The following is a 19,320-nucleotide window of genomic DNA, read 5'->3' on the forward strand; positions in this document are numbered from 1 at the left end:
TGAAAATTAGTAATCAGGTCCAGGTCATGAACCATTTGATTAATATTGTTACTTTAAAGTTCTGTTTCATAGGACTAGGTGTTTACGTCCCTAATTGCATACATGAGACCTTCAGCTTAGATTCAGTGGAATTGTCAAATGAGTGATGGCGCCGTTCTGGGTTATCAGGTGGGCACCCACGTTCCTCAACGTTTCGCTGATAGGCCCGCGACATCTCCAGAGGGTTCAGCAGTGAATCCCGGTGTCCCAGGCTCACCTCCAAGATGCCATCTACCCAGTTGAGGCCCAGCTGGAATTCTTCCATGTGATCCAGAGCCACTGACTGCCCTTTTCAGCAGCTTTAGAGAGGTCCTTCAATGTCTGCTGGTGAGCCTGTCCCTGCACTCCCAACTCCCAGAGTAGCCTTGATGTTGAGGTGGCAATAAACCCTCTACAGCTTACCTCAACTGGTCGGACTTTAGCTTTCCAGCCGCGTTGTTGCACATCGGTTGCAAGATCAGCATATCTCAGCTTCTTGCACTTATAGGCCTCCTCCACTGTATCCTCCCATGGTACAGTAAGCTCAATGAACTGGAGTGCTTCTGACCGTAGCACAAGGTCACGTCTGTTACTTTAAAATGAGTTTATCAACACAGTTGGAAACTTGTTAGGGGTAACGTTCACACAAACCTTAAGAAGTTTTTCTTAACACAGAGAACCACAGACACTTGCTGACCAAGTAATGTGGTAGACAGGAGGAATTCAGGGACTTTCAGAACGAACTCGACTTTAGAAAAGTAAGCTTTGTTGGTCTGAATGATCTTCTTGTGTCTAGATTCATCCATCCATCCATTTTCTAACCCGCTGAATCCGAATACAGGGTCACGGGGGTCTGCTGGAGCCAATCACAGCCAACACAGAGCACAAGGCAGGGTCCCAACCCACCGCAGGACACACACAAACACACCCACACACCAGGGCCAATTTAGAATCGCCAATCCACCTAACCTGTATGTCTTTGGACTGTGGGAGGAAACCGGAGCGCCCGGAGGAAACCCACACAGACACGGGGAGAACATGCAAACTCCACGCAAGGAGGACCCGGGAAGCGGACCCAGGAAGTGAACCCGGGTCTCCTAACTGTGAGGCAGCAGCGCTACCAGTGCGCCACCGTGCCGCCCTCTTGTGTCTAGATTGTTCTAAACAAATGTTGCAATAAACTCAGAGAGTAAAATTCACAGATAAATGAATGAACTGATGAAGCAGAATGAAAACTCTGAAAAGTCATTCATTGTTACTGGAAAGAATCGTCTTCTAATGAAGCAAGTGGATTGGAACAAGAAACTGGAGGTGCTGCTTTCACAGGTAGTTGGCCTCTCTGCACAGTTTGATGGCTCCGTCACTTCTGTCTCTGCCGTCTGTCTCCTTCAGCTCTGCTCTGTATTCCTCCCAACGCTGATCTTTTTGTTTAGCTCTCCTCTTGACTCCATACTGATTTTCAATCTCACCTCTTGCAGCTTGAAACTCCTTACTTGGGGAGATTAGCAAGCAAGCCTGAACCAGTTCTGGTTTACTCTGCTTTTTTCCAGAATGATTTAAGTACTAAATACTAATCTGACTGCCTTCAAAGATGGGTGGGTGGAGAGTTCTTGTCTCCTGAATTTCTACCCCAACCTTTGTCATAGAAGGACAGCATGGCCCCCAGCTTTCCTAAGCTACCATGTGCTCTACCTCATATGGAAGAGAAAGCTTTTTGTCTTGCTGTCTCTTTGTTATTTTAAAATAAATGACCCAGCACTGAGAACAGAGCTGTTCCTGGCTCATCTGTTTGTTGATATGCACCTGCATTACCAGTGTGGATTTACATCTCACTGTTTCAGCCATTCCGAGTCTTTGACCCAACTTAAGGCTACCACACACCTTGGCAAAGCTTTGCAGACTGGACCACCATCCACAGTGTAAAGAATAATGACATTTACTCTGCAGGTAGGGCAGCATGGTGGTGCAGTGGTAGCGCTGCTGCCTCGCAGTAAGAAGACCTGGGTTTACTTCCAGTGTCCTCCCTGCGTGGACTTTGCATGTTCTCCCCGTGTCTGGGCGCTCCGGTTTCCTCCCACAGTCCAAAGACATGCTGGTTAGGTGCATTGGCAATCCTAAATTGTCCCAGGTGCCCTGCGGTGGGTTGGCAGAAACCCTGCCCGCGATTTGTCCCTACTTTGTGCCCTGTGCTGGCTGGGATTGGCTCTAGCAGACCCCCATGACCCTGTGTTAGGATACAGCGGGTTGACTAATGACTGACTGACCAAACATACTTTCTGAAGTGTTGGGGTATTATCTGTGTAGCTTAAAAGTGGGAGCTCAAAAGTGTGTTATAATCTCTTTTTACAACATTTTGGTTATTAACAAAGAAAGAAAAAGAAAAATATGAGTTTTGAAATCAACTTTATGAATCACATGTTAATAAGTTCTTTTCATCAGTATAACAAAGGTAACGAAACAATAAATACAACTCAACACACAAACGCATACAAAAATAAGAAGCAAATTTCATGCCAAAATCTCAATAAGAAAAATAAGCTCCTGATCTTGAAGTTTACAAATTGCTTAATTAACCCACCACCCTTTTAAAATAGTCTCTAAATTATAAGTCATTTTATCAAATATATCCTGGCCTGCACCAGACCTACAAACATCATGAACAAATCATTCTCCCTGTCTGATTTGATCATCTCCTTCCAAGTCTAATAAATAGCTGACTTTGCCTTCCTATTCGAAAAATTCCCAATCTTATATTCAGTCTGATTCCCTGTACTCCCAGAAACACCCTACGTAAATAAACGATTGTTGAAATACAAGTTAAGAACAGTAGGAATGGAGGTAATAACATGTAAAAGAGGTTGAAGTCTAAAGCCTTGTTCACACGGGCGTTAAAATCGAGCGTTTTTTTGCGTTCGTAGCGTCCAGTGAGCGCGGATCAAGCGCCGAGTGTTTTCTACACGTAGGAGTCAGAGAGTGTTCACACGGGCTTTGGTGACGTGCGTTTGTCCGGCTGCGCGTTTATACGGCATCAAAAAAACGTTGCATGCAGCTTTTTCTTGGCGTTCAAAACCCAACGAACGCAAGGAAACCGCTTCTAGTTCGTTTTCAGCGCGTTTATTTTACGCTTCGGAGGACCGGATATATCCCATATATCGCATTTCTTCATAAAGCACAAAAAAACTTCCTTTAACCCGACGTTGTGCAGTCAGAGGATGAACCCAGTCGCGGCGGCGATTTTTTCTCTCCCTACATCGCCGTATTACGAGTATTTTTAAAACAAGAAGATTAATATCTAACATAGCAAAATGGCCGATATTGAAAGGAGGCTCCTCAAATAAAACGACAAGGGCTTTCATATCCCGTTCCCGACACTGCCTCCACAGGTTAACACACAAACTACAATTTGGGCTGCAGGCTGGCGTTAGACAGAGACAAACGAACGCCGGTGTAGAAGTCAATCGATCGCCACCACAAAATGCAACATAAACGTCTAGGACGTTCAGAGCAAGTTCGTTTATCCAAAAACTTAACGCCTGTGTGAACAAGGCCTAAAACACAACAGATAACAGTGAAAGATGGCCTCTCTCTCTCTCTTTCCACATTAACGTGGTTTGTCTGCGACTGAAGGATCAATCAGGACAAAATGAATTAACAGCAATGGTGCCAAGCAGCACACACCATTAAAAATCATCAGTTCTCCTGTTCCACGGTGGTTTAACATATACAAGTTCTGTCAAGCCAGTGCTGATGTTTCTGCTTCCCCCCGGTCTGCTCTGATGTCTTCATCACTTGCTTTTGGTTTTGTACCCACACACACGTTCTGCTCAAGTTATATGCTGCCACAATCCTCAGAGTCTGACATATTCTAAGTAGAATGGGGGGCCAATCGAGACCATTGCTCATTTAAGAAATGGGGCTTTTTGAGTTTGAGTGTTGCTGGCCCAGTGACATCAATCTTAAATGTCTGACCCCTGTGAGCGGGGGTTCTTTAGATTACAGTGCGCTCTAGTTGTATTTTGATACAGTTCTTAGCATCTGAGACATACAAACGAGAAGAGTGCCCATGCAGGCCCTTATGCCTATGGTGAGATCGGACATTTTTGGGTTAGTGTTGCTGGTGCCGTGACGACAGTCTTTCATGTATGACCCCAGTTCATATTAGAAGAGGGTCTGCTGATTACATTCCACCCGTGTTTCATGTCAGCACAATCCTTAGCTTTTCAGATATTCAAATGAAAAGAGTGTCTATGCTGGCCCTTCCTCCTAGGTGTGGAATTGCCATGTCTGGCTCAGTGTTGCTGGCACAGGGACAAGAGACTTAAAAGTATGACCCCTATTAGATGAGGGTCTCTAGATTAGAGTCCAGCCAAGTTTCAGTCTGACACACAATCCTTAGCTTCTGAGATATTCAAACGAGAATAAGGCCTATGCAGATCCTTATCCCAGACAAGTTTGGGTTAGTGTTGCAGGCACAGACAGTAGTTCTTTTTCTGTGGACTGAAAACATATATAAATATTAAATAAAGAAACATTAAGAACTGGCAGCAGCACCTGGCAGTGGTAATTTTAAGCTCTGGTTGTTTTGTCTGCTAGTCTGGCTATACTCATCTTTTCTCATGTTTCACTTTCTATGAGCCACCAGGTGGCACTGTCCTTAAAAACTCACTATAGTAAAGTAAAAAGTATCAAAGAGTGGTGCTCCAAGTAGGCCGTGGTCTCTTTTTGACAAAGTGGGATATGCAAATATTTTTGAGACTGGAGTAATAGTGTGGAATGGTACAAAGAACAAACCCACACATTGTGAAATTTACAGTGGGTACGGAAAGTATTCAGACCCCCTTCAATTGTTCACTCTTTGTTACATTGCAGCCATTTGCTAAAATCATTTAAATTCATTTTTCCCTCATTAATGTACACACAGCAACCCATATTGACAGACAAAAAAAAAATAATTTTTGAAATTGTTGCAGATTTATTTAAAAAGAAAAACTGAAAAAAGTTCTATCTTGGTCTCATCAGCCAAGTGAATCTTATTTCTCACCATCTCAGAGTCCTTCAGGTGTCTTTTAGCAAACTCCAAGATAGAACCTTTTTGGCCCTAATTCTAAGCGGTATGTGTGGAGACAACCAGGCACTGCTCATCACTTGTCCAATACAGTCCCCACAGTGAAGCATGGCGGTGGCAGCATCATGCTGTGGGGGTGTTTTTCAGCTGCAGGGACAGGAGGACTGGTTGCAATCGAGGGAAAGATGACTGCGGCCAAGTACAGAGATATCCTGGACAAAAACCTTCTCCAGAGTGCTAAGGACCTCAGACTGGGCCGAAGGTTTACCTTCCAACAAGACAATGACCCTAAGCACACAGCTAAAATAACAAAGTGTGACTGTTCTTGAATGGCCCAGCCAGAGCCCTGACTTAAACCCAATTGAGCATCTCTGGAGAGACCTAAAAATGGCTGTCCACCAACGTTTACCATCCAACCTGACAGAACTGGAGAGGATCTGCAAGGAGGAATGGCAGAGGATCCCCAAATCCAGGTGTGAAAAACTTGTTGCATCTTTCCCAAGAAGACTCATGGCTGTATTGGCTCAAAAGGGTGCTTCTACTAAATACTGAGTCTGAATACTTAGGACCATGTGATATTTCAGTTTTACTTTTTTAATAAATCTGCAGCAATTTCAAAAATTCTATTTTTGTCTGTCAATATGGGGTGCTGTGTGTACAGTAATGAGGGATAAATGAATTTAAATGATTTTAGCAAATGGCTGCAATATAACAAAGAGTGAAAAATTGAATACTTTCCGTACCCACTGTATAAACTACATTTGACTTCTCTGTTTATTGTTCTGCACACAAATTCTTTCCACGTCACACTGTACACATACTGGAATAAAATATGTATTCATGTGCATTTGTGCTCATTTGTTTAGTAAGTAATTACAAGTTTCATTGAATACAATTGTAATAATCAGATTTAAATCATTTTAAAAATGTTACTGTTCATTAGTACAGTTTTAAAGGAAAATGTGTAAGAAACAAATATATGCAAAGCAAACAATATTAAATAAATATTTTGCTAACACTAAATTCAATTTTTTCATTCTTATTTATATTTTTTTTAACTATGCTGAAAGTTATGTTCACAAAACATCCATCCATCACACTACGGACAATTTAGAATCGCCAATCCACCTAACCTGCATGTCTTTGGACTGTGGGAGGAAACCCACGCAGACACGGGGAGAACATGCAAACTCCACACAGGGAGGACCCGGGAAGCGAACCCGGGTCTCCTAACTGCGAGGCAGCAGCGGTACCCACTGTGCCACCATGCCGCCCTCACAAAACATTATTTTTTGAAATTGTAAACATTATTTTAAAAATAATTCCGCGATAACATCTTTACCATTGGCGTAGCTAAAGGCGGGCGGAGGGGGGCGGTCTGCCATGGGCGGCATTATTGGCCAAAAGGCTCAGTACAATTCGTGTGTAAGCAGTAGGGTTCAGAAAAATTTTACTCATGAATGAAAAAAGTCAAATTCTCTGATTTGTATCCACAACTGCTTCAAAAATAATTTTCAGCCTGTCCTTCTGTGACGGTATCAGACACAGCAGTTGAAATCAATGAGGCAATAACAAAACCAAACACAAACATTACACCGATAACAACTTCTAGGGAGATAAACAACTAATTTACAATTTATAATTTTGTTTCATTATCAATCTGAATGCGTTCTTCCTCTGCGGAGAAAACATCCCCACATATCACTTTAACACTACTTTGGTTCTGGTTTTCGCACCATAATTATATTAAACTAATAATTTACAGGGCTTATCAGTGCGTCTATACTATATTCTTGTCTAGTTGATGCTTATAAATTATTATATATGAAAAATTATTGCCGTTTGTCTATATATTGTCACACACGTGCGAGTAGGTGGCATATATATATATATATATATATATATACTGCTCAAAAGAATTAAAGGAACACTTTTTAATCAGAGTATAGCATAAAGTCAATGAAACTTATGGGATATTAATCTGGTCAGTTAAGTAGCAGAGGGGTTGTTAATCAGTTTCAGCTGCTGTGGTGTTAATGAAATTAACAACAGATGCACTAGAGGGGCAACAATGAGATGACCCCCAAAACAGGAATGGTTTAACAGGTGGAGGCCACTGACATTTTTCCCTCCTCATCTTTTCTGACTGTTTCTTCACTAGTTTTGCATTTGGCTACAGTCAGTGTCACTACTGGTAGCATGAGGTGATACCTGGACCCTACAGAGGTTGCACAGGTAGTCCAACTTCTCCAGGATGGCACATCAATACGTGTCATTGCCAGAAGGTTTGCTGTGTCTCCCTGCACAGTCTCAAGGGCATGGAGGAGATTCTAGGAGACAAGCAGTTACTCTAGGAGAGCTGGAGAGGGCCATAGAAGGTCCATAACCCATCAGCAGGACCAGTATCTGCTCCTTTGGGCAAGGAGGAACAGGATGAGCACTGCCAGAGCCCTACAAAATGACCTCCAGCAGGCCACTGGTGTGAATGTCTCTGACCAAACAACCAGAAAGACTTCATGAGGGTGACCCAAGGGCCCCATGTCCTCTAATGAGCTCACTGCCCAGCAGCATGCAGCTCGATTGGCATTCGCCATAGAATACCAGAATTGGCAGATGCACCACTGGTCCCTGTGCTTTTTACAGATGAGAGCAGGTTCACCCTGAGCACGTGACAGAAGTGAAAGGGTCTGGAGAAGCCATGGAGAACATTATGCTGCCTGTAACATCATTCAGCATGAGCAGTTTGGTGGTGGGTTAATGATTGTCTGGGGAGGCATATCCATGGAGGGTCACACAGACCGCTACAGGCTTGACAAAGGCACCTTGGCTGCCATTAGGTATCAGGATGAAATCCTTGGACCCATTGTCAGACCCTATGCTGGTACAGTGGCTCCTGGTGCACGACAATTCCTGGCCTCATGTGGTGAGAGTATGCAGGCAGTTCCTGGAGGATGAAGGAATTGATACCATTGACTGGCCACCACACTTTCCTGACCTAAATCCAATAGAACACCTCTGGGACATTATGTTTTGGTCCATCCAATGCCACCAGGTTGCACCTCAGACTGTCCAGGAGCTCAGTGATGCCCTGGTCCAGATCTGGGAGGAGATCCCCCACAACACCATCTGTCATCTCATTAGAAGCATGCACCGATGTTGTCAGGCATGTATACAAGAACACAGGGGCCATACAAAGTGCTGCGTACAATTTGGAGTTGCTGCAATTACATTTTGGCAAAATGGACTAGCCTGCCACATCATTTTTTCACTCTGATTTTTGGGGCGTCTTTGAATTCAGGGCTCTGTAGGTTGATCATTTTCATTTCCATCAAACGATGTGGCATCCTTTCGTTCCTAACACATTACCCAGTCTATATCAGTATAGATATCCAGGAGGATTTCTTTTTCCCATTGAGATCTGATGTGTTTTCAAAGTGTTCCTTTAATTTTTTTGAGCAGTTTATATATATACTCTTGAATAAGTATTGAGTGTGTCAACGTTTTTGTTTCTCAGTAAATATATTTCTAATGGGGAAATTGACATGAAATTTTCACCAGATGTCTGTAACAACCCAAGTAATCCACACATACAAAGAAATCAACACAAGTAAATTAAGATATGTGTAATAAAGTGGAATGACAAAGGGAATAAGTATTTAATACTTATTTTCCCCGCTGAATATACTGTATTTGGAATTTGACGTTGATACATTCATAGTATATTTGCCTGTTAGACACCCGTAGGCCTTGAGATCATGGACCTATGCTGTCTCTGTTGTTTAATTATTTTTCTATTATTTTATCCTGGCAGCAAGCAAGAAGGAACAGATCAAAAACTTAAAGGGACAGGAGATACTTGAAACAAATTGCAAACATGTAAGATGTGAGAAGTTCTGTGCTGATCACAGCCACACCTGTTGAATCCTCCCCATAGTTATGGCCTATCCAGTGCAAACTTGTTTTTCCTTTCTAAAACTAGACGTGCAGGTTTGACTCGCTGTACTGTACCCTCATCACTTGACACCTGATAAACGAGATTCTTTAAATAAATTAGGAAGACGTAATCCAATCTGAAAACAGCTGCTTGTCTCTTCCCAAAAATACGTTGAGTCCTTGATACAGCACGTAAATTACATGGAACATGTTGTGATGACAAGGGTGAACGTCTCACCCATTCACACACAGAGTCTTAGCAGAAAAGCACATGGCACCTCCCCTCATAGACCACACAACTTGGGTAGCTTGTCCTAACTTTAAAAAGCAGCTGCAGCTTCTCCTAATTTAGCCTGACCTTCTCATCTTCATAAAGACCTGAAGCTTTTAGAAAAATTCCAACTAAATATTTCAACTTTCTTAAGAAATGTAATTGAGAATAAAGATGAAGAGCGACAGAAAAATTTCAACCTATGAAAAAAAATGAAACCTTTAATAGACTCTGCCTTATATTATGGGTTGTCCCTTTTATGCTCAGGAGAGCTTATCTTCTCAGGCCTCTCTGTGGGCTGTGCTCTAAGGCTGCTGGGGGGACCCCCAAGTCTATTGTAGAGAGACAACATAACTGAATTCTACTGTGAATTTTTTGCGTGCATATATTTTCATGATTGAATCCACATAAAGTTTTAAATAAGTTCTGGTCCAATCAATTAACTTCAGAAGTCACATGATTAGGGCCCAGCTGTGTGCTATCAAAGTGTCACATGACATCTATATAAACAGACCTGACCTGAAAGGTCCCCGACTCTGCAACACCACTAAGCCAGCAACATGGTGACTTTCAGACAGGCCAGAGACTAAGTTGTGAAGGAGTAGAGATCAGGGTTGGGTTATAAGAAAAAAAAATAACAGTCCAACCTTTGAATATCCCACAGAGCACCATTAATTTCAGTGTAACAAAATGGATAAAATTAGATACTGCTACAAACCTGAGGAGAAAGCTGCCCACCAAAACTCACAGAGTGGGCAATTCGGGCGATAATCAGAGATGCAAGAAAGACATCAAGGATAACACTGAAGATTTACAGCGGAGATGGGAGTTTCTGTCCACAGGACAACTTTAAGCTGTACACTCCACAAAGCAGGACTTTATGGAAGAGTGGCCTGAAAACAGCCATTGCTTTAAAAAAAAAAATAGGAAACCCGTTTGGAGTTTGCTTAACAACATGTGGCAGACTCCCCAAACACATGAAAAGAAGGTTCTCTGGTCAGAGGAGATTAAAATTGAACTTCTTGGACATCATGAGAAATGCCATGTCTGACACAATCCCAACCCTTCCCATCACTTCATGAAAACCATTTCCACAGTGAAGTGTCACGCTGTGGGGACAGGAAAACTGGTCAGGACTGAAGAAAAGATGGATGGCATTAAACACAGAGCATTTCTTGAGGGAAAACCTGTTTGAGTCTGCCAGAGCTTTCAGACTGGGATGAAGGTTCACCTTCCAGCAGGACAACGAATAACCCTCAGCACACCGCTAAAGTGGGGAACAATGAAATGTCTGGGAATGGCCAAGTCAAAGCTCAGACCTCAATCAAATGGAGAATCTGTGGCATGACTTGAAGATGGTTCGGTACCCACTCAACCCGTCACACTTAAGGAAGTTGGAGCAGTTTTGCTTGGAGGAATGGGCGACAATCCCAGTGGCTCAGATATGATATGCTAATGGAGACATTCAACAAGAGACCTGCATTTATTTATTTATATATTTATATATATATATATTTATATATATATATATATATATATATATATATATATATATATATATATATATATATATTTATATATATATATAAGGGTGCAACGATACATGTATCGATATTGAACCGTTCGATACAGTGCTTTCGGTTCGGTACGCATATGTATTGAACGATACAAAATTATATACAGTAATCCCTCCTCGATCGCGGTGGTTGTGTTCCAGAACCCCCCGCGATAGGTGAAAATCCGCGAAGTAGAAACCATATGTTTGTATGATTATTTTTATATATTTTAAGCCCTTAGAAACTCTCCCACACTGTTTATAAATATTCTCCGCACAGTTATACAGTAAACCCTTGTTTATCGCGGTTAATCCGCTCCAGACAGATAAATGAATTTCCACGAAGTAGGATTCTTTATTTATAAATCTAATATTTTCGCAGTTAGAGCATAGAAAACCTGTTTACGACCTTCTAAATACATTTTTTAACATTATTAGAGCCCTCTAGACATGAAATAACACCCTTTAGTCAAAAGTTTAAACTGTGCTCCATGACAAGACAGAGATGACAGTTCTTTCTCACAATTAAAAGAATGCAAACATATCTTCTCTTCAAAGTGCGCGTAAGGAGCGGAGAATGTCAGAGAGAGAGTAAAGTAAACAATGAAAAATCAATACGGGCTGTTGTGCTTTTAAGTATGCAAGCACCGCGATAAAGCAGCGCAATGAAGGGTTCAATGTGAAGGTAGCCTTTCAGCATTTTTTACAGGAGCGTCCGTATCTTCTAAGCAAACAGCCCCTCTGTGCAAAAAGCCCCTCTGCTCACATCTCCTTCGTCAAGCGCAGAGAACGTCAGAGAGAGAGAGAGAGAGGAGCGCGAGATTAAAGCAAACAATCAAAAAATCAATAAGTGAGCTTTTGGACGCACCTCGATAAAGCGGCATTTCTTCGTATCCACTAGGCAAACAGCTTCTGTGCAAACAACACCTCAGCACACACCCTCTCCGTCAGGGGCAGAGAATGTCAGAGAGGGTGAGATAGAGGCAGAGACAAGCAAACAATCGAGCACCGCGCAGAAGGCATATCTTATAGCATTGAGGAGTTTTAGTTAATATGTAATACGTGCTCTGATTGGGTAGCTTCTAAGCCATCCGCCAATAGCGTCCCTTGTATAAAATCAACCGGGCAAACAAACTGAGGAAGCGTGGAACATTGGGTGTGTTTGTTTTATATTCTACCAAGTATAGAAAATACAGTCAGGGATCCCCAAATAATGCAGAACTGTATGTGGTTGATACCTTATTTTTAGAACATTTCAAATGTTTCAAAATATATTTAGGAAGGCATTTCTGTGCAATACATATTTTTATTTAAGTTGTTTTTGTTGTATATGCAGCTAAGTGCTAGCACTCCAGAAGATGAGTGTGAGGGGAGGTCCATCAGAGAGTGGTTCATTTTATGGGGACATGATACGTTCAATATGCTCCTGAGAATATACCCCAGAAGAAGGGTATAGCATAGCTTTTATTTTGGAAAGGGACCTTTCTCTGTAATAAACTCGTTTCCAAACTCTTTTATTTTTTTATTATTTTGTTTTTTCAGCAACATTTAATTTAAAAACTGTATTTTTGAGTTAAAAGAAATATATATAATTTTAATAAATTACAAATTAAAAAAGGCATGAAAATTTTTTGTATCGAAAAATATCGAACCGTGACACCAAAGTACCGAACCGAACCGAACGTAAATTTTGTGTATCGTTGCACCTAATATATATATATATATATATATATATATATATATATATATATATATATATATATATATATATATATACTCAGCAAAAAGAAACGTCCGTTTTCAGGACTGTGTATTTCAACAATAATGTTTTAAAAATCCAAATAACTTTCCAGATCTTCATTGTAAAGGGTTTAAACAATGTTTTCCATGCATGTTCAATTAACCATAATCAATTAATTAACATGCACCTGTGGAATGGTCGTTAAGACCTTAACAGCTTACAGAAAGTAGGCATTTAAGGTCACAGTTCTAAAAACGCAGGACACTAAAGAGACTTGTCTACCGACTGTGACAAACACCCAAAGAAAGATGCCCAGGGTCCCTGCTCATCTGCGTGAACGTGCATTAGGCATGCTGCAGGGAGGCATGAGGACTGCTGATGTGGCTAGGGCAATAAATTGCCATGTCTGCACTGTGAGACGCCTAAGACAGTGCTACAGGGAGACAGGAAGGACAGCTGATCATCCTCGCAGTGGAAGACCACGTGTAACAACACCTACACAGGATCGGTACATCCGAATATCACACCTGCGTGACAGGTACAGGATGGCCACAACAACTGCCCGAGTCACACCAGGAACACACAATCCCTCCATCAGTGCTCAGACTGTCCGCAATAGGCTGAGAGAGGCTGGACTGAGGGCTTGTAGGCCTGTTGTAAGGCAGGTCCTTACCAGACATCACCAGCAATAACGCCGCCTATGGGCACAAACCCACCTTCGCTGGACCAGACAGGAGTGGCAAAAAGTGCTCTTCACTGATGAGTCACGGTTTTGTCTCACCAGGGGTGATGGACGGATTCGTGTTTATCGTAGAAAGGAATTGAGCACGTCTGGGACCTGTTGGATCACAGGGTGAGGGCTAGGGCCATTCCCCCCAGAAATGTCCAGGAACTTGCAGGTGCCTTGGTGGAAGAGTGGGGTAACATCTCACAGCAAGAACTGACAAATCTGGTCCAGTCCATGAGGAGGAGATGCACTGCAGTACTTCAAGCAGCTGGTGGCCACACCAGATACTGACTGGTACTTTTGATTTTGAGCCTCCCTTCATTCAGGGACACATTGTGAAACATTTTTAGTTTATGTCTTATGGTGTTGACTCTTTTAGTGTTCATACAAATATTTACACATTAAGTTTACTGAAAGGAAAAACAGTTGAAAGTCAGAGGACGTTTCTTTTTTTGCTGAGTATATATATATATATATGTATATATAGTCACACATGTGTGATTGGGAGACAACGTCAAGGATCATACAAATGTAATTACACTCCTAACAAAGGGTTGGCGCTGTTGCTCTTTTCCTCTCTCTGCCGAAGCAATGACAGAGAGCTGCAACACCTATGACGTCACTTCTTGTTCCTGAACCTGCCTTTTCCTGTCCTCCAGTGTAAAAGCCAGCTCCGCTGCCATCTTGGAGCCAGTCGAATGGAGACTCACGTCTGAAAATTCAATTTTGTTATTCTGAGTCACTTGTTTCGATTTGACAATTATACAGAGTTCAATACGGTCCCCTAAATCTTCATCTGCTTCTGTTGTTATTCTTACTCTACGTATATCTAGCAATTGTGGCCCGAGGAAGAAGGCTGACAGAGACAGCCATGAAAGGTTTGGGTACCACCCTGGTAAGCACTGCTGACACCACTGTGATCAGAAGCAAGTCACTTGATTAACTGAACAGACTGCATCTCTGTTGTCAGTCATCAGAACTAAAACATAAGTAATAAGATATAAGTTATAATTTGTTACAAATCCTCACCTATTCTGTTTCTCTTCTCGGTATTCAAATGTGGCACTTGGTGCCACAGCCCTACTGCTAAGTTGTTTTGTCTGCCTAAGGTAAAGTCATCCCTGATGGAGGATCGCAGGAATCATTGGGTATTGGGGTCCTTAGGTACTCACTTTTGTTGCCATTATTTTTTCTCCAGCCGTCTGGAGTTTTTTTGTTTTTTCCGTCCTCCCTGGCCATTGAACCTTACTCTTATTCGATGTTAATTAATGTTGATTTATTTTGTTTTCTTATTGTGTCTTTTATTTTTCTATTCTTTATTATGTAAAGCACTTTGAGCTACTGTTTGTATGAAAATGTGCTATATAAATAAATGTTGTTGTTGTTGTTGTTGTTGCCAGCGGTTTAGACATTAATGGCTGTGTGTTGAGTTATTTTGAGGGGAAAGCAAATTTACAACATTATACAAGCTGTACACGGACTATTTTACATTGTATCAAAGTGTCATATCTTCAGTGGTGTCCCATGAAAAGATGTAATAAAATATTTACAGAATGTGAGGGGTGTACTCACTTTTGTGAGATACTGTATATAGTGGAGACTATAACTTGACAAATCTGCTCGAATGTGATACGTGGACCTCAAAAGCAGGGACTTCTTAGGCAAAGGGCCTGGGACAGTCGCTCGACTTGCCACCCCCAAACGCTGCTCTTGTTCAAGGGTCCAACGCAGTAGGATCAATTTCTGGCACTAACGGGATTTGAACCGATGGCCTAGATAGCAGCCTTAGCCACAGAGCCAACAATCGGCATATTTTCATGTGTGCCGACGTTTTAAAAATTTGCAATTTGTTGAGTCAAATTTTCTTCAGTGTCTTGGTATGTTGTAGCACTGCCACATACATTTATTCGCTGGTCTATCTTTGTTCTCTGTTACTGTATGTTAGAACCAACGTGAACCCTGTCTCCGTCGGAGCACATATGGAATATAACATAAGGCTTAAGATGGGTGGATTGGATAGATGTTAATAGGGGGGACCTTTGTGAGGGATGGGTCTGTTGCCACAATTTCCAGGAGGGTTCCATGGAAAGAGACGTGGATACACTGTTAAAAAAGAGTGCAAAAAGGCAGGAAGGGGAGAAGAAAAAACAGAGCCTGAGCTTTATGGCGGAGGGGACAGACGTGAGCTCCCTGAAGCTCATGTGAGACACCAAAGTCCTCTACAGTTTGATGGTGGCCGCCTCACAGAAATCCCAATATACTAAATTGGACTGGACAATTGGAAGGATCGAGATCTGAGTGAGCAAATAACAATCATTCATTCTGGGATAGCACATCTGAAGAATGGGAAACATTGTGGGATATTTTATCTTATAAAGAAACAAAACTGAGTGGACATTGTATGATATTTTGGGTCCATTATTTTTATGTTACTTCTATACTGTATGTACTGGAAAAGGTGGTGGGCAGTTTCGGAATCGGCACATGTCTGGGGGAATTTGTGTGATTTGTATATACGCCATTAATTACATTTTCATTTTCTGCTCTGTTTCACTGAATCATTTTTATATAGATCAATTTTATTAGTTGATATAATCTTTCAGCGCTGCAGGAAGGGGTCTGAAAGCAGTTTAGGGTTAACTTGCAATCCCTAATTAATACATCAGTATAAACATGGTGAATCGTAGCAGTTATGACCCCTCCAATGTATTATTGTACCACAGGAAACTACACTACAAAGTGACGCATTTCTTATAAATTAAAAATATATACAGTCATATGAAAAAGTTTGGGAACTCCTCTTAATTCTTTGGATTTTTGTTTATCATTGGCTGAGCTTTCAAAGTAGCAACTTCCTTTTAATATCTGACATGCCTTATGGAAACAGTAGTATTTCAACAATGACATTAAGTTTATTGGATTAACAGAAAATATGCAATATGCATCATAACAAAATTAGACAGGTGCATAAATGTGGGCACCCCAACAGAAATATTACATCAATACTTAGTTGAGCCTCCTTTTGCTCCTTTGAGCCTCCAGACGCTGTCCTCCTATAGCCTTTGATGAGTGTCTGGACTCTGGATGGAGGTATTTCTGACCATTCTTTCATACAAAATCTCTCCAGTTCAGTTAAATTTGATGGCTGCCGAGCATGGACAGCCTGCTTCAAATCATCCCATAGATTTTCGATGATATTCAAGTCAGGGGACTGTGACGGCCATTCCACGACATTGTACTTCTCCTCTGCATGAATGCCTTTGTAGATTTTCGAACTGTTTTGGGTCATTGTCTTGTTGGAATATCAAACCCCTGTGTAACTTCAACTTTGTGACTGATGCTTGAACATTATCCTGAAGAATTTGTTGATATTGGCTTGAATTCATCCGACCCTCGACTTTAACAAGGGCCCCAGCCCCTGAACTGGCCACACAGCCCCACAGGATTATGGAACCTCCACCAAATCTGACAGTAGGTAGCAGGTGTTGTTCTTGGAATGCGGTGTTCTTGTTCTGCCATGCAAAGCGCTTTTTGTTATAACCAAATAACTGACTTTTTGTCTCATCAGTCCAAAGCACTTTGTTCCAAAATGAATCTGGCTTGTCTAAATGAGCATTGACATATAACAAGCGACTCTGTTTGTGGTGTGAGTGCAGAAAGGGCTTCTTTCTCATCACCCTGCCATACAGATGTTCTTTATGCAAATTGCGCTGAATTGTAGAACGATGTACAGATACACCATCTGCAGCAAGTCTTTGGAGGTGATCTGTGGGTTGTCTGTAACCATTCTCACAATCCTGCGCATATGCCGCTCCTGTATTTTACTTGGCCTGCCAGACCTGCTGGGTTTAACAGCAACTGTGCCTGTGGCCTTCCATTTACTGATTCCATTCCTTACAGTTGAAACTGACAGTTTAAACCTCTGAGATGGCTTTTTGTAGCCTTCTACTAAACTGTGAGACTAAACAATTTTTGTTTTCAGATCTCTTGAGAGTTGCTTTGAGGATCTCATGCTGTCTGTCACTCTTCAGAGGAGAGTCAAAGGGAAGCACAACTTGCAAATTGACCACCTTAAATACCTTTATATCTCATGATTGGACACACCTGTCTGAAGTTCAAGGCTTACCGAGCTAATCCAACCAAATTGGTGTTGCAAGTAATCCGTATTGAGCAGTTATAGGCATTCAAATCAGCAAAATTACAAGGGGACCCACAGTTTTGCACAGCCAGTTTTTCACATTTGATTTAATTTCATATAACTAAATACTGCTTCACTAAAAATCTTTGTTCAGAAAACACTTCAGTACTCAGATGCTCCTAGGAAATGAAAGACATACCACTGTTATCTTTTTTGCTGAAAGTAAATTGTTATGCAGGTTGAGAGGGGTTCCCAAACTTTTTCATATGACTGTATACAGTATATCATGCCTGCTAGGGGTGAAACCGCTGAAAAAACTCATCAAATGTGTCTAGTTTGCTGCAGTAAACGTTTCGATTTAAGAACCCAAAGGTCATGTTCCTGAGGCGTGTTTGTGACTCCAAAAGTAAACTGGCAGTCATAAACTTGATAACAGATTCTTGGTCGTGTTTCCTTTTCACTTGTCGACTCACAGAGATCGCCGTAGCTGTAGTTTTCACATTTTTCCTCGGCCCACTCCCCATTCCCCGAATTTCTAAATCTGTCTGTTTCTCCTACTGTTATCTTTTGCCGTGGCTTGTAACAACTGATCAGGTCAGGTGAGGTTGGGGAGCATGCACTGGTAAAGCGCATTGCTGCACCCACCTGGTTGGCAACCTCAAAGGCAGACACGTGATCCAGTCCCACCCTTCAGAAATGGCACTTGGCATCCCCTTGGCCTGGTCCAGCCACTCGAGTTCTCAACAAGGATCCTGTAACACGGATCACCCTCTGGGAATCGTGCCACATGGCCACAGTGCCATAACTGACTTTCCCTCACAATGCAGGTAATGTGCTTTATTTGGGACGCCGTGAACAACACAAAGTCAAACCAGCGGTACCCAAGAATTATCCAAAGAAATACAGTACCAAAGGAGTCCAGCATTCATCTCAGGTCACTGGATAGCATCCATGTTTTACAACCATATAGCCAGACAGGTAGCACCAGGACTCTAAAGACTTGGACTTTCGTCGTTTTGCATAGATATCGGGAGTGCCACACACCGCTTTCCAGCGACCTCATGACCCCCCGTGCTCTCTCAACCCGTCTACTGACTTCATAGGAAGAGTCCCAAGAGACATGAATGTCACTGCCAAGGTAAGTAAACCTCTCGGCGCGGTCGGCACTCTCTCCACAGACAGACACACTACTGATGGCTGTGCCCAAGAGGTCATTAAAGGCCTGGCTCTTGGTTTTAATCAGGACACTCACAACCCCAAGACCCTCAGACTCCTCGCTCAGTCTCTCAAGAGCCCTGATCAGAGCCTCCATTGACTCCATGAAGATCACAGCATCGTCAGCAAAGTCAAGATCAGTGAATCTTTCTTCACCAGCAGATGTCCCACAACCCTGCCTAACACCCAGTCCATACAAGCATTGAGCAGAGTTGGAGCAGAACAAACCACTGACAAACCCCAGAATTAACTGGGATTGTGAATACAATGATTGTGAAGATGTAATTTTGACTTTAAAAATACCAAACTTATCCTGTAAGGCCTTTTGGTCTTGATGATGCTCTTACATTGTTATGGAAGAAATGCAAATGTCATAGGCTCCTTGACTTCACATCAGCCATTTTGAACAGAGCATATTAAACAGAAATGCAATAATCAGGATAAAACTTAGGGGTAGCAGTGACCAAACCGTCAGGATCTAATAACTACAATATAATACATTTGACTGAGAGACAGAGTGCCCATATAAAAACAGAAACTATTACCTTTAACTTAGGGCACATTTTAAGATGTAGCAAGTCTATAAAGAAAAACTAAGAAGTTTTAAAGGTGTGGAGGGGGTAGATTGGTTTTAAAAGCATTTTAAATATCAAGTAA

This window comes from Polypterus senegalus, chromosome 8, assembly GCF_016835505.1.
Source record: "Polypterus senegalus isolate Bchr_013 chromosome 8, ASM1683550v1, whole genome shotgun sequence".
Lineage (NCBI taxonomy): Eukaryota > Metazoa > Chordata > Cladistia > Polypteriformes > Polypteridae > Polypterus > Polypterus senegalus.